The sequence below is a fragment of the Muntiacus reevesi genome, chromosome 21, assembly GCF_963930625.1.
Source record: "Muntiacus reevesi chromosome 21, mMunRee1.1, whole genome shotgun sequence".
Classification (NCBI taxonomy): domain Eukaryota; kingdom Metazoa; phylum Chordata; class Mammalia; order Artiodactyla; family Cervidae; genus Muntiacus; species Muntiacus reevesi.
In genome coordinates this window covers 47,471,239-47,483,967 of record NC_089269.1, presented here as the reverse complement: position 1 = coordinate 47,483,967, position 12,729 = coordinate 47,471,239, and the positions used below count along the sequence as shown (strand labels likewise).

Sequence of the window (12,729 nt, the reverse complement as noted above, 5' to 3'; positions counted from 1 at the left end):
TCATGGGGTGGTACTTTCTAGAGTTCCTCAATGACAGAAATAATGTGCAAACCTACTCTGTGCTACCATCACCCAGAGATGGGACATAGAGGATAATTTAAAGACTGTGAAGTGGAAAGTCCAAGCCTACCACCAAGAAGCACAGTCATAAATATCCAGATATATAAAGAAGGAAATAGCCAAACACACAAACACACAGAATATAGTGACAGGGTGTAAGAGTACTGTTGTGGAGTTTACACATTATTTCAAATCTTAGCCTGTGGGCTACTGTTTTAATATGATAATGTGTAAATGGTTGCAGTGAGTACAGTTTTATTAAAAGCAAGTTTCATTTAGAAATAACTTATTCTTAGGTTTTGACTTCTTAACATATGAAGGAAGACAGTGTTTCTGTCACAATAACACTCTCACATTGGTGCATGAAACAGATATAAAAAAAAGTCATGTTAAACATGCAATGTTGTCAATACAGAAGATTTTATTGAAAATGGGAATAATATTTTTTCCTGCATGAAGGATTTTTGTGTTTGTTGTTCAGTTGCTAAACCGTGTCCAAGTCTTTGTGATCCCATGGGCTGCACTCCAGGCTTCCCTGTCCTTCACTATCTCCTGGAAAGTGAAAACAAAAGCATTAGTCACTCAATTGTGTCCAATTCTTTTGCAACTGCATGGGCTGTAGCCCACTAAGATCTTCTGTCCATGGGATTTTCCAGGCAAGAATATTAGAGTGGGCTGCCATTTCCTTCTCCAGGGGATATTCCTGATCCAGGGATGGAACCTGGGTCTCCTGCATTGCAGGCAGATTCTTTACCATCTGAGCCACCACCACTGGCTCCCGGAGTTTGCTCAGATTCATGTCCATTGAGTCAGTGATGCTATCTAACCATCTCATCCTCTGCCACCCTCTTCTCCTTTTGCCTTTGATCTTGCCCAGACTCAGAGTCTTTTCCAATGAGTAGTCTCTTCTCATATTCAGAGTAATACTTGCAATACAGTAACAGGGGAAATATTTTGTGTTATAATGCAAGATATTTCAGATGATTAGTCAAGTGAGATGATACAGCAAAATTTCAAGGATTCTTTCCTTCCTAATAGCCTGGAAATGAAATAATCTCTATTTCCTAAAAAAAACTCAGAAAGTGGAGTCAGGGAACACAGGAGTCCTAGAATGTCTCTAAAAGTTTCTCAGTAAAATCCATAGGACCAGTATCTGCTCAGCAAGGTGGGTGACACCTGTCAGAGCCACATCTGCCTTAGCCATAGACACAGCCTTGCCCACCAAAGTAGTTGCTGTAGTAGCAAAGGTGTCAGAAGCTGAAGGTTCAGTGGAAAATCAAGGAACCAGTATCCTCAGCCTGAATGTCACTTTTCCCAGGGCCTTTTATACACCTTCAGTGGTGGGTAGGCCAAATCATAGGAAGGTGCTGAGCTGGCAATTCATGCCAATTTACATAATATGTGTGTGTGCTAAGTCGCTTCAGTTGTGTCTGACTCTTTGCTCCCCTATGACTGCAGCCTGCCAGACTCCTCTGTCCATAGGATTCTCCAGGTATGGATACAGGAGTAGGTTACCATGCCCTCCTCCTGCAGATGTTTCCAACTTAGGGATCAAACTCGAGTCTCTTGCAACTCCTGCATTGGCAAGCAGGTTCTTTACCACTAATGCCCCCAAAGTCCAAATTATGTAACTTGCATAATAAAATTTCCTTAAGCTCATTTGGTTTTATCAAAGAGGCTCTCATAGGCTAGATTTTATTTTTCCTTCAGGTTAGGCTTCTTAAAGTAAAATCATAAGACTCTAGTAATAAATCTTTGCTACATTTTCAAATCTGCATCAAAGCAGGATAGTTAGTGAAAATTCCTAGACCAGGTTTTATGGAATTTCTACAGAATGCTGACCCCTCATTAGGGTTTATAAGTGCACAGGCAAATAATTTAACTAAAGTAAAAATTCTGCCAAATGCTTATGTATTTTTTATATAATTTCTCTCCCCAAGGGAAATATTCCTTCAATGTTTCATAATGGATATACTGACACATTGCATGTTTAAATGCTACTATAAAAGCACCTGTACTTTTATCTGAAATTATGCTTCTTTTTTATTTTTAGGAAAATGTACAATCTTTTTATAGAATGAAACATTGGCTTATGTATTTGCTGTTCTTGTGTGCTGCATGCTAAGTTGCTTCAGTTATGTCTGACTCTTTGCAACTCTATGGACTGTAGCCCACCAGACTCCTCTATCCATGGGGTTCTCCAGGTAAGAATACTAGAGTGGGTTGCCATGTCCTCCTTGTGGGGATCTTCCCGACCCAGGGATCAAACCCATGTCTCTTACATCTCCTGTATTGGCAGCCAGATTCTTTACCACTAGAACCAAAAAATGTGGAGATATTGGAAGCTTTGTACACTGTTTTTGGTAATATAAAATGCTGTAGTATGACAGTTGTTCAGAAACCTAAAAACAGAACTAATAAATAATCCAACAACCCCACTTTTGGGCATATAACCAGGTATGTAGTCAAAAGAATTGGAATTAGGATCTGGAAAATATATCTGCACTCCCATGTTTAAAGCAGCATTAATCACAATAGTAATGCCACATAAGAAATCCAAATGTCTATTGATGGATGAGTGTATTAAGACAATGCAGTATAGATACACAGTGGAATATTAGTCAGCCCTAAAAAAGAAGGGCTTCCCTGATAGCTCAGTGGGTAAAGAATCCATTTGCCATGTAGGGTCACAGGAGATGTGGTTTCAGTCCCTGGGTCAGGAAGATCTCCTGGAGAAGGAAATGGCAACCCACCCCAGTAATCTTGCCTGAAAAATCCCATGGACAGGGGAGACTGGAGGGCTACAGTCCAAAGGGTCACAAAGAGTCAGACATGACTGAATGCCTAAGAGTACTTACACATTAAAAAAGAAGTAAATTCTGCCTTTGTGACAGCATGGTTGAATTTGGAGGACATTTAATTGCTAAGTGAAACAAACCAGTCACAGAAGGACACATAGAGCATGATTCTTATAAGAGGCATCTAAAATAACCAATTCGTAGAAATAGAGTGGAATGGAGGTGCTATAATACATTCTACCTGTAGTTAGCAATACTGTCTTGTGTACTTAGAAGTTTGTTAAAAGTGTAGACCCAGAGGAGTTGGGTAGAGAGGGAGGTGGGAGGGGGGATCGGGATGGGGAATACATGTAAATCCATGGCTGATTCATGTCAATGTATGACAAAACCCACTACAATATTGTAAAGTAAGTAGCCTCCAACTAATAAAAATAAAAGAAAAAAAAAAAAAAGCATAGATCTCATGTTGAGTGTATTTACCTCAATAACAATAAGAGAAAGAAAAGGGCAGGAGGAATCTTTTGGAGGTGATGGATATGTTTATTACCTTGATTGTAATGACAGAGTCACAGGTTTAGTCATATGTCAAAATTCATCAAAGGGTACACAGTCCTTTAAGCCTATGCAGTTTTTTTGCATATCAATTACACCTCAGTAAAACTATTAAGATTGATCTTTCTGCAGAGATTGGGCAGGATTTTTTTTGCTGTTTTCTATCACAGTCTGTCAAATTTGTTCCAAAGTAGGGTTCCTCTTTCATCAGCCCAAGTAGAGGTCTGAGGACTCCTCCATCCATCTCCCCCACACCGCTCTGTCTTGCTCAGGGTTCTATTGCTCTTACAGTTGTCCTAGGGATCTGGAGTGAGGTGTCCTCCCAAGGCTGCTGGGTTTCAGCACAGGGAGCACATAATTACTTGTGTGCATATTGAATTCTGTTCTTCAGAACAACTATAAGGAGAGTGCGTGATGGAGACAAAAAACACTTCTCACTTGTGAAAAAACTGGTTCTGTCTTAGTAGAGGCTATGAGTCAGGTTAGACTTTAAAATGAACACTTAAATTCAGTGTTGGAGGCATTCATTCTTGCTGACTTTGCCTGGAAACTAGATGGGGAAGCAAAAGAGGCTGGCTTGGAAAGGCTGAATGGGGAGGACACAGTGATCTATTCGATGGAAATCGAGCTCCAAGATGATATGCAAATAGGACCTTTTGAAAAGTAGCATAGATTTACATAGGTGAATTCATACATCTAGTCCATTATAGATTAAAAAATAGTTTTGATCTACCCTACCTGTGTATTCAGAGTCATAAAATTCTTGTCTTCAATCTCTTTGCAGCCGTAGCACAGTTGAGTGAGGGTTGAGAATGTCTCTTTTCCTCTTATGATAAAGCTGTGTTCCATTCTGAGTACGCTACTGAGAGCACACAATGAGATGAGCAATACTTTGTAGGTGAAATAACATTATTTGCACATCAAGACTCTGGAGATAGTTTATATTCCTACTTTCTCATCGTCTGTTAAAGTAAAATGTGAAATTCCAGGGAGACATTTTTTGACATTATTCAGTGTCTTTATTTGTTCAAAATATTTATTAGGCACTTACTATGTACTAGCCACTCTTCTAGCTATAGCATTTCAATCCCTTGCTTGTGATATTGTGTGGAATAATATCTTTTTTATTATTCATTACTTGATCATGTGTCAGTTATGCAAAGTCCTTTGAGAAAAATCCACCATCCCACAGGAAAAATTGGAGGAGAATTCTTTAAATCAGTTGCTGAGACAATGAAATAGGACTTCTTATAATGTAAAGTGTTATACTGTTGAAAGTTCTGCAAGGAATAATAAATTTTTTGAAATATCTGGAGTGCTTCTAGCCATATGTGTTGATATCTGAGAATACTGTCTGGATGATGCCTGGAATATTCAGATGTTCTGCTCCTCACTGATGTCTTATTAATGGAGATTTCTTTTCCTCACTTGCCTGGGGAAAAGAGCTAGGATAATTCAGAAAAGTCATTTTGTTTTATTCAAATTGGAGGTGAAAGAACATGAATATCTCTAATGCAAGTGAAAGGTGGTGATCTAGCCTTCTGAAACATTGTTTACCAAGAAGGGAGCCAGGGGCTTTTTCTGGTAGATCTCATTACTAAAATGTGAACAGACCCAGCAAAGATGAAGGCATGCATCGTATTCTTTTTCTGTTAAATTCAGAGGAAGAGCGAGAAATAGGAGAGGCAGAGTAAGCCATTTGCATATACCCTAAGGCACAAACCTGAAGATACAACTTAACTGCAGAATTTTTGAAAAACAAGCCAAAGATAGACACTTCCTGCATATGTCATAGAAAATAGGGCTATTATTGTGTGAGATGGCATTTAATGTGTTTACATTTGAATAATAATGTTGCCTATAAACACAGGTTTTATACTCCTGTTGTTATAAAGAACTGATGGTCATAGCCGTACTCTTTCAGAAAATGATTGTCTCAAAAAAAAAAAAGCAAATGAAGGGAATATCCAAATGCAGTTTCCCACAGAGACATGCAGATTAATGTAAACGTAGCAAAATAATACTGAATATGAGAAAATAAGTTCATTAAAAATTAACTTAAAATTGTTGCATATGAGAGATAATGATCAGCAGTAGAAAACAAATTTATTGGTGTCAAAGATAAAACATCTATAATTTTTAACATGTTCCTGGCTATTTTCATCAGCTGAGAAGTGTATCAGATTTGAACTTCATGTTTCCCAGGCTAACCCATAAAGGAAAGAATTATTATAGAGTTATTATAATTATTATAGAATTATTCTTGCGACTGGCTTCCCAGTGACTCAAAGAGTAAAGAATCTGCCATAAAGCAAGAGACACAGGAGACACAGATTCATTCTCTGGATTGGTAAGTTTCCCTGAGGAAGGAAATGGCAACCCACTCCAGTATTCTTGCCTGGGAAATCCCGTGGACAGAGGAATCTGGCTGGCTATAGTCCACGGGGTCGCAAAGAGTCAGACATGACTTAGCGACTGCGCACACACACATTCTGGTGATTAACCAGGTATGGTACCCCCATCCCTATGGCCAGAGCCAGAGCCACACCCCAGAGCACCGTGATGATTGCCTGGTATCAGAGACGAAAGTTTCATTTGTATAGCAGGGAGTTATTTTCCTCAATTTGAGAGTCACCATCTGCACATGGAATTTTATACACTTTCTATATCATATTTCAGAAAACTTGAATAGTAAAGCTTCATAATAATAAAACTTCAAAGCGTCAGCAGCATATATACTAAAAAAAAAAAAAAAAAAAATGGAACGATACAGAGATTAGCATGGCTCATGTACAAGGATGACATGCACATTCATGAATCATTCTGTATTTAAAAAAATAAAAATAAAAGCAAAACTTCCTGAAACACTTGTTTGAAAAAGTAAGGATAGGGCCTTACAGCATATATTATAAACTGTCTGTCTGGTCTCCAATAATCCTGTCACATGTCCTTAATTTTAGAGACTCCTTTGAATTTTGCAGATTTTCTCACTCAGTTTTAAAGTCCATGCTCAGGTTCTTTGAAATGTTGTCAGTTTTAAGCCCTTTGGCTCAACTTTAATAAATTTTTTCATATGCAATGATGGAACCCAGAGAATGTTTATTTGAGCAGTGAAGTGATAAAGTGAGGGGGTACCTGAAATAAATTATCTTTTAAATTATGTAATTCTTTCTTTCAGGTAAATGACTCTTCAGACCAAATAATATTTTCTACTCATTATTTTCAATAAATTAGTCAGTAAATAAAATATTTACTACATTCAAATGTTAATATAAAATCATGTATCATTTTTTTATCTTGAGAGTTTTATTAAATTGTTACCATGACTTGATTCATTTCATGTGAGTATACCATTATATTATGCAATTAATCATTTTTTTAAAAAAGAAATCAAAGTATTAATGCTGGGTTTTCCCCCATATTTCACCTTTTAGGTTCCCAAATCCTCAACTTGATTTTAAAATTGTCCTTGAGTTTTTTTAAGAAAAGGTTTCTTGAAATAATGGCAGAAGAAATGTGTGGCATGGGTATCTCATATTTTCCTCTGTATTTAAATCAGTTGTGGTAGCATATGTTCTATTATAACATATATCTGAAAAAAGTCTCTATATATTCATGAGTTTATTAGATTAAAAAATGAACAAACGTGAAAATATTTTGAGTCTTACGGACCCCTTGAAATTGTCTTCAGTTCCCACAGGTGTCAAAAGATCACACTTTGAGAATTCCTGGTCTAGAGCAGGAATTCTTTAAACTTTTAGGTGAGAAAACCATGGAACTTCCCCAGTGGCTCAGTGGTAAAGAATTCACCTGTAATGCAGGAGACGTGAGCTCCATTTCTGGGTAGAGAAGATCCCCTGAAGGAGGGCATGGCAACTCAATCTAGTACTCTTGCCTGGAGAACCCCATGGATGGGTCTACAGTCCATAGGGTCGTAAAGAGTCAGACATTACTGAAGCGACTGAACATGCATGCAAGAAAACCATACCAGCCAATATTTTGAGGCTGAATCTCAAGTTTGAATATAACAGTTTATCTCCAAACTTTTATATGCATTAATAGCCAACAAATACTCATTAAGTACAAAACATACAGACTTGTTTATAAGAGAAATAATTTATATTACAATAGATCATGGTATAGGACATTAGGAAATTTTTGTTTAAAATTTTGTGAAAGCATAGATTTGAAATTTATTTTCAAATTCAATTTATTTTAAAAGTTGGAAGATAAGTTACATCAACCAAATCATTTTTACTTTTTAATAAATTTTAATTCCACTATCTAGTTATGCAATTTGTTTTTTAAATTTGGCTAATAATTTAAAACCCTCTTTAATTTCAGCCATGTGTTTTTACAAATTAATTGAGAAGTTTTCTTTTTACAAATGGGATCAAAACCCATTAAAACTGTTCATTTAGCAAAAACTTTAAAATGAATTAGAATATTCTACATTCACACTTTAATATTACATGGATGTTAGGATTTTATAAATGTTATACCCAAATAAAATTTAGTAGTGTCACAATGAAAATATTTTACAAAGCATTTTACAAAAATTATTTTTACAAAGTAATCTTTTACAAAATGCTCTCTCCCAACACAGCAGCATGTTTGGCACACTTTAGGAGCTGAGTATTGAATGAATAAATGAATGGCTGAACACATGAAATGGACTTTATAATTAAAATGGTCTATGATAAACTTGCTCAGTCGCTCAGCCATGTCTGGCTCAATGTGACCCCATGGACTGCAGCATGCCAGGCTTCCCTGTTTGTCCTTCACTATCTCAAGAAGTTTGCTCAAACTCATGTCCACTGAGTCGATGATGTCATCCAACCATCTCATCCTCTGTCACCCCTTTTGCCTCCTGCCCTCAATCTTTCCCAGCATCACGATCCTTTCCAGTGATTCAGCTCTTCACATCAGGTGGCCAAAGTATTGAAACTTTATGATAAAGAAACTTATTAGAAGGACATCCAGGTTCTTAGGGCTGCCTCAGGACTTTATATATTCAATTTCAAGCTTGACACAAATTCTATATGAATGACATCAAGCAACTGAGAGTATACCAGCAAATAGAAAACAGACACCTGGAAAACTCACAGAAGCACCACTTAAAACGTGGTTGTGTTCCTCTGTGTTCTAGGGAAACAGGGACAGACAACCCCACACAGCTACCAGACTTCACATGTGTTTTGAGCCATTTTGTTTGTGAGTTAAAAGGAAGTTGAATTTATTGATGAGGAAGCAATTAACTATGTCACATGGAAATTCAGCTTTAAACATGAGAAATATGTAGACGGACAAAAACTAGGAAATAAAGGATGGAGGTAAGCTTTGGGTTAGTCAATCTCTTGGGATAGTAAATACAAGTTTTTATGTTACAGTCATCCATTTGCAATGATGTAAAAGTGTATCATGTTTGAAAAGAGATTAAATTTATTAAAAGAAATAGAGAACAAAAGGAAACTTTTCATTGCATTAAGAAAAAAAATCTTTATGATCTTGCATGATGGAACCAGGGAAAGATGAGATCTGAATTATTTTCATAATGGTTTAGATTTTGATTTAGATTGTTGCTATTTTGAAGAGACAGGATAAGATGAGTAAGCCCAACAGCAGAATCCATATTTCACAGGAGGGCAAATAAGGGAGGTTCGGTGGATCTAGAGTTTTTCAGTAGAGTCTTTGTGACCAATATCTTCCATAGTAAGATGGGCAACAGCAGTCACATCGTCACCATATCCTTGATAGCCACAGCTAAGCCTGCCATATTCACAGCCCCACAGTAGTTGCCATAGTAGATCATGGTGGCAGGAATAGACGGTGCCAGTGTAGAAGAGGTAGATGGTTTCCTGAGTTTTAACATCACCATCTTCACATCATCTTCTACATTTCCTCAGTAGTAGGTGTGGCAAGTCACAGGTAACGCTGTCTTCAAGACAGATTATTCTGCCTTAACCACAAACAATACCAACAAGAAGTTCTTGTAAATCCTTTATTTCATTAGGCATAGTGAAGCCTTCACAGGCAAGATTACACTGCTGTTGTGTCAACAAGATTTGCACAATCAAATCATGTGCTTTGAATGACAAATATTTAACTTGATTTGAAAGCCCTTTCTCCTTAAGGGCTCAAATTTAAATTTTGTCATGAAATTATATGAAATCAAAGAAACTATGCAAACTAAAATTGATTAAAATTGTTTTGAGGTTATTAGTACCTTCAAGTTCGCCTACCCACTGCAGTAGAGGAAGTCATTTTCTTTAGTTTTGAAGAAATAGAAATGCTAAAATCAAAGTGACAGTTGCTCAGTCATGTCCGACTGTTTGCGACATCATGGACTATACAGTCCATGGAGTTCTCCAGGCCAAAATACTGGAGTGGGTAATCTTTCCCTTCTCCAGGGGATCTTCCCAACCCAGGGACTGAACCTTGGTGTTCCACATTGCAGGTGGTTTCTTTACCAGCTGAGTCGCCCGGTAAGCCCAGAAGTGCTGGGTCACTTTATTTACTTCAAGTAAATGAGGTGTGTGATATTGCACAGTATTTCTTTGTAGAAAAATATACATTTTATTTTAAATGCATAATTCAGATAACATTTTTTGCAGAATACAACTTTGCAAGTGTACAAATATATTTCATTTCTCATATTTTACCGAGTTCTATTTTTACTCGATGTTTATCCGTTATCTGTGCTCACGCTCAGTAGTGTCTGATGCTTTGTGACCCTTTGTACTATAGCTTGCCAGGCTCCTCTGTTCATAGTATTTTCCAGGCAAAAATACTGGAGCGTGTTGTCATTTCCTCCTCCAGGGAATCTTCCTGAACCAGGGACTGAGTTTGCATCTCCTGCATTACAAGCAATTTTTTACCTGCTGAACCATCGGATAAGCCCACTATTTATACTGGGTGTCAAAACACTTATTCTTGGTTCTTCCAAGTAAACTCAATGAAATTCAATGACATTCTAGTTGTTAGGATTAAACTCAATTTTGTTAAAGGTTTTGCCATTCCTTCTGTGCCTTCTGAGGTGGACTTCAATGTGCAATGGTATGTTATTAATTGAAAAGGAGTGTCTTAATCTGTCTCATTCTAATATCTGTGGATGGTAGAGTGGAAATTGCCACTTTGCATGGCCATAACCAAAAACTCTTCTGATCAGTCAGTTACCTACCATTTAGTGTTATATCTTTGTAGCTCTACAGCCAGAAAGGTCTTTTGTTGTGCTAGGGAAATCGGTGAGTCTGCACTCAGGTCCACGTAGGAAGGTACCAACTGCTGCATTCTCTACTTGCGTGTGATAAGTTTGTTGAGTAACTCATGGGACTTGCTCATTCATAGTGTGATTTCCACTTTCAGATGCATAGTCTTAATACATGGTTTCCCTTCCCTTCAGCTTCAATGACACAAAAGGAGGACTTAACTATAGTTGAGTTCTCTTTATCAACTCAACATTTCTATGAACACCATTATCAGATGAAACAAGCCAGTGTTAGCCTAGTGCCTACAATGTGCCAGACACTATTCTGAATGCTTGATACATATCAGCTAAGTCGATTCTCAAAATTGCTGTGTGGGGTAGGTATTACTTATCATCCCATTTGCAAATGGAAAACAGAGGCACACAGTTACAGTGGTCACTCAGCTATAAGTGTTAGTTGTGGGTCTTTGCAGACCCATAGAATGTAGCCTGCCAGGTTCCTCTGTCCATGGCATTTTCTAGGCAAGAATACTGGAGTGGGTTGCCATTTCCTCCTCCAGGTCACCCAGCTATAAGTGATGGAAATAATATTTTGATCTAGAGAGCTGATTCCAAAAGTTTTAGTTTTATCTATTAGGCTCTGCTGACATCTGTGAAGTCATCTTTCTAAGAACACAAGTTTAGAGGGCGTTTTTACTTAATCCACGGGGTCACAAAGAGTTGGACATGACTGAGTGACTGAACTGAACTGAGCTTTACTCTGCGGGGAGTCGGCCAGCTCAAGGCCCAAATAGGCCCTGGGAAAAGGCCTTGAAAGAGGCCATTCCCTGTCCCACCACCCCATGATAAAGTAGTAAAATATTTGCTGGGCCTCCTTTGTTTTTCCTTGAGAAAAAAAAACGTAGTAGTGACCTTCACTTAGTAGTTTATTTTGGGAATGCCAAAAACAAGATGTAAGCTTCTGCAATCACTTAAAACAAAGAATTGTACTGATCTGACAAACACCAGATGGCATTTTTTATGAATTATGTTTTCTGCTTGTACTAGTATAAAAGTAGCTGTTTTACTCAATAAAATCGCTGACTTGCCTAAAGAGCATTCAGCCGTCTCGACCCCATCCTTTACTATCATCTTTTTTTTCTCAGGCTTCCGTGTGGTTGCGGTCGGGACTTGTTCATTTTGCCGGCTGGTCCCAGCATTACTTAATCACCCAGCTCAGATTATTCTTTGAATACAAAAATATATGTCATAATTAATGTTTCTCATAGTCTAAGCAAGTTTACCAAGAACTTCTAGTATACTAGCATCATGAAAGGTACCTCCGCCAGTATCATTGTTTTAAATAAAATAAAATATCTATATTCACCTTTGAATCAAAACACAAATATTACAAATATGCTGAAATTTGAAGAAAACCCTTTCATGAAAATGCAACTTTATAAGTGAAATCACCTAATTTTTTGTTTTCTGGTGATAGATTCAAGATATGACTTTAAAACTATGGAAACCATTTAAATATAGAATTTAAAGTACAGAGTCATAAGAAGAAATATTAATGTAAGTGAGAAAAAGAAGTCCAGTTTTCTCTGACCTGGTGACCCAGAATTTCAAGCTACCGTAAGTACAGTATCAGGTTTTTGTCAGTCGTCACATGAAGTCTTTTGGCTTTTTCATAGTAAGCCATCTCTTACATGAAAATAAGGAGAATTTCTAAAGGAAAAAAAAAAAGTTTGGAGCAGCAGATAGAAAAACTCAAGGTTAAGGTAGCTTATCATGATGTATTGAATGCCATCAAAAGAATATATAATCATTGATTGGGAAAGGTTAGAATATTTACTCAAAATGCTATTTATTGCCATAAATATTGGTTAGAAATGGATAATATGAAGATCTTATATGAACAGAGTTTTGAATATGAGACAGTTTTTCTTACTAATGGCTCACAAATGATTCAGGTGTGACTAAACATTAGCAAAGATCCTCAAGCCCCCTGAGGCCATGACTAAAAGCCAGGAATCAGCAAATTACTCACACTGGTCCTGCAAATTAGCCAACAGCATCATGACTTGTGTAGTGGTTCCCATCCACACTAAGTATATAGAAAAGGCCCTC

At 37.3% G+C, this 12,729-nt stretch overlaps 1 pseudogene; it reads left to right on the top strand.

Moving 5' to 3' along the window:
* The first annotated feature begins 6,142 nt into the window (after positions 1 to 6,142).
* Positions 6,143 to 6,243, top strand: LOC136152575 (U6 spliceosomal RNA; annotated as a pseudogene).
* The last annotated feature ends 6,486 nt before the right edge of the window (positions 6,244 to 12,729 follow it).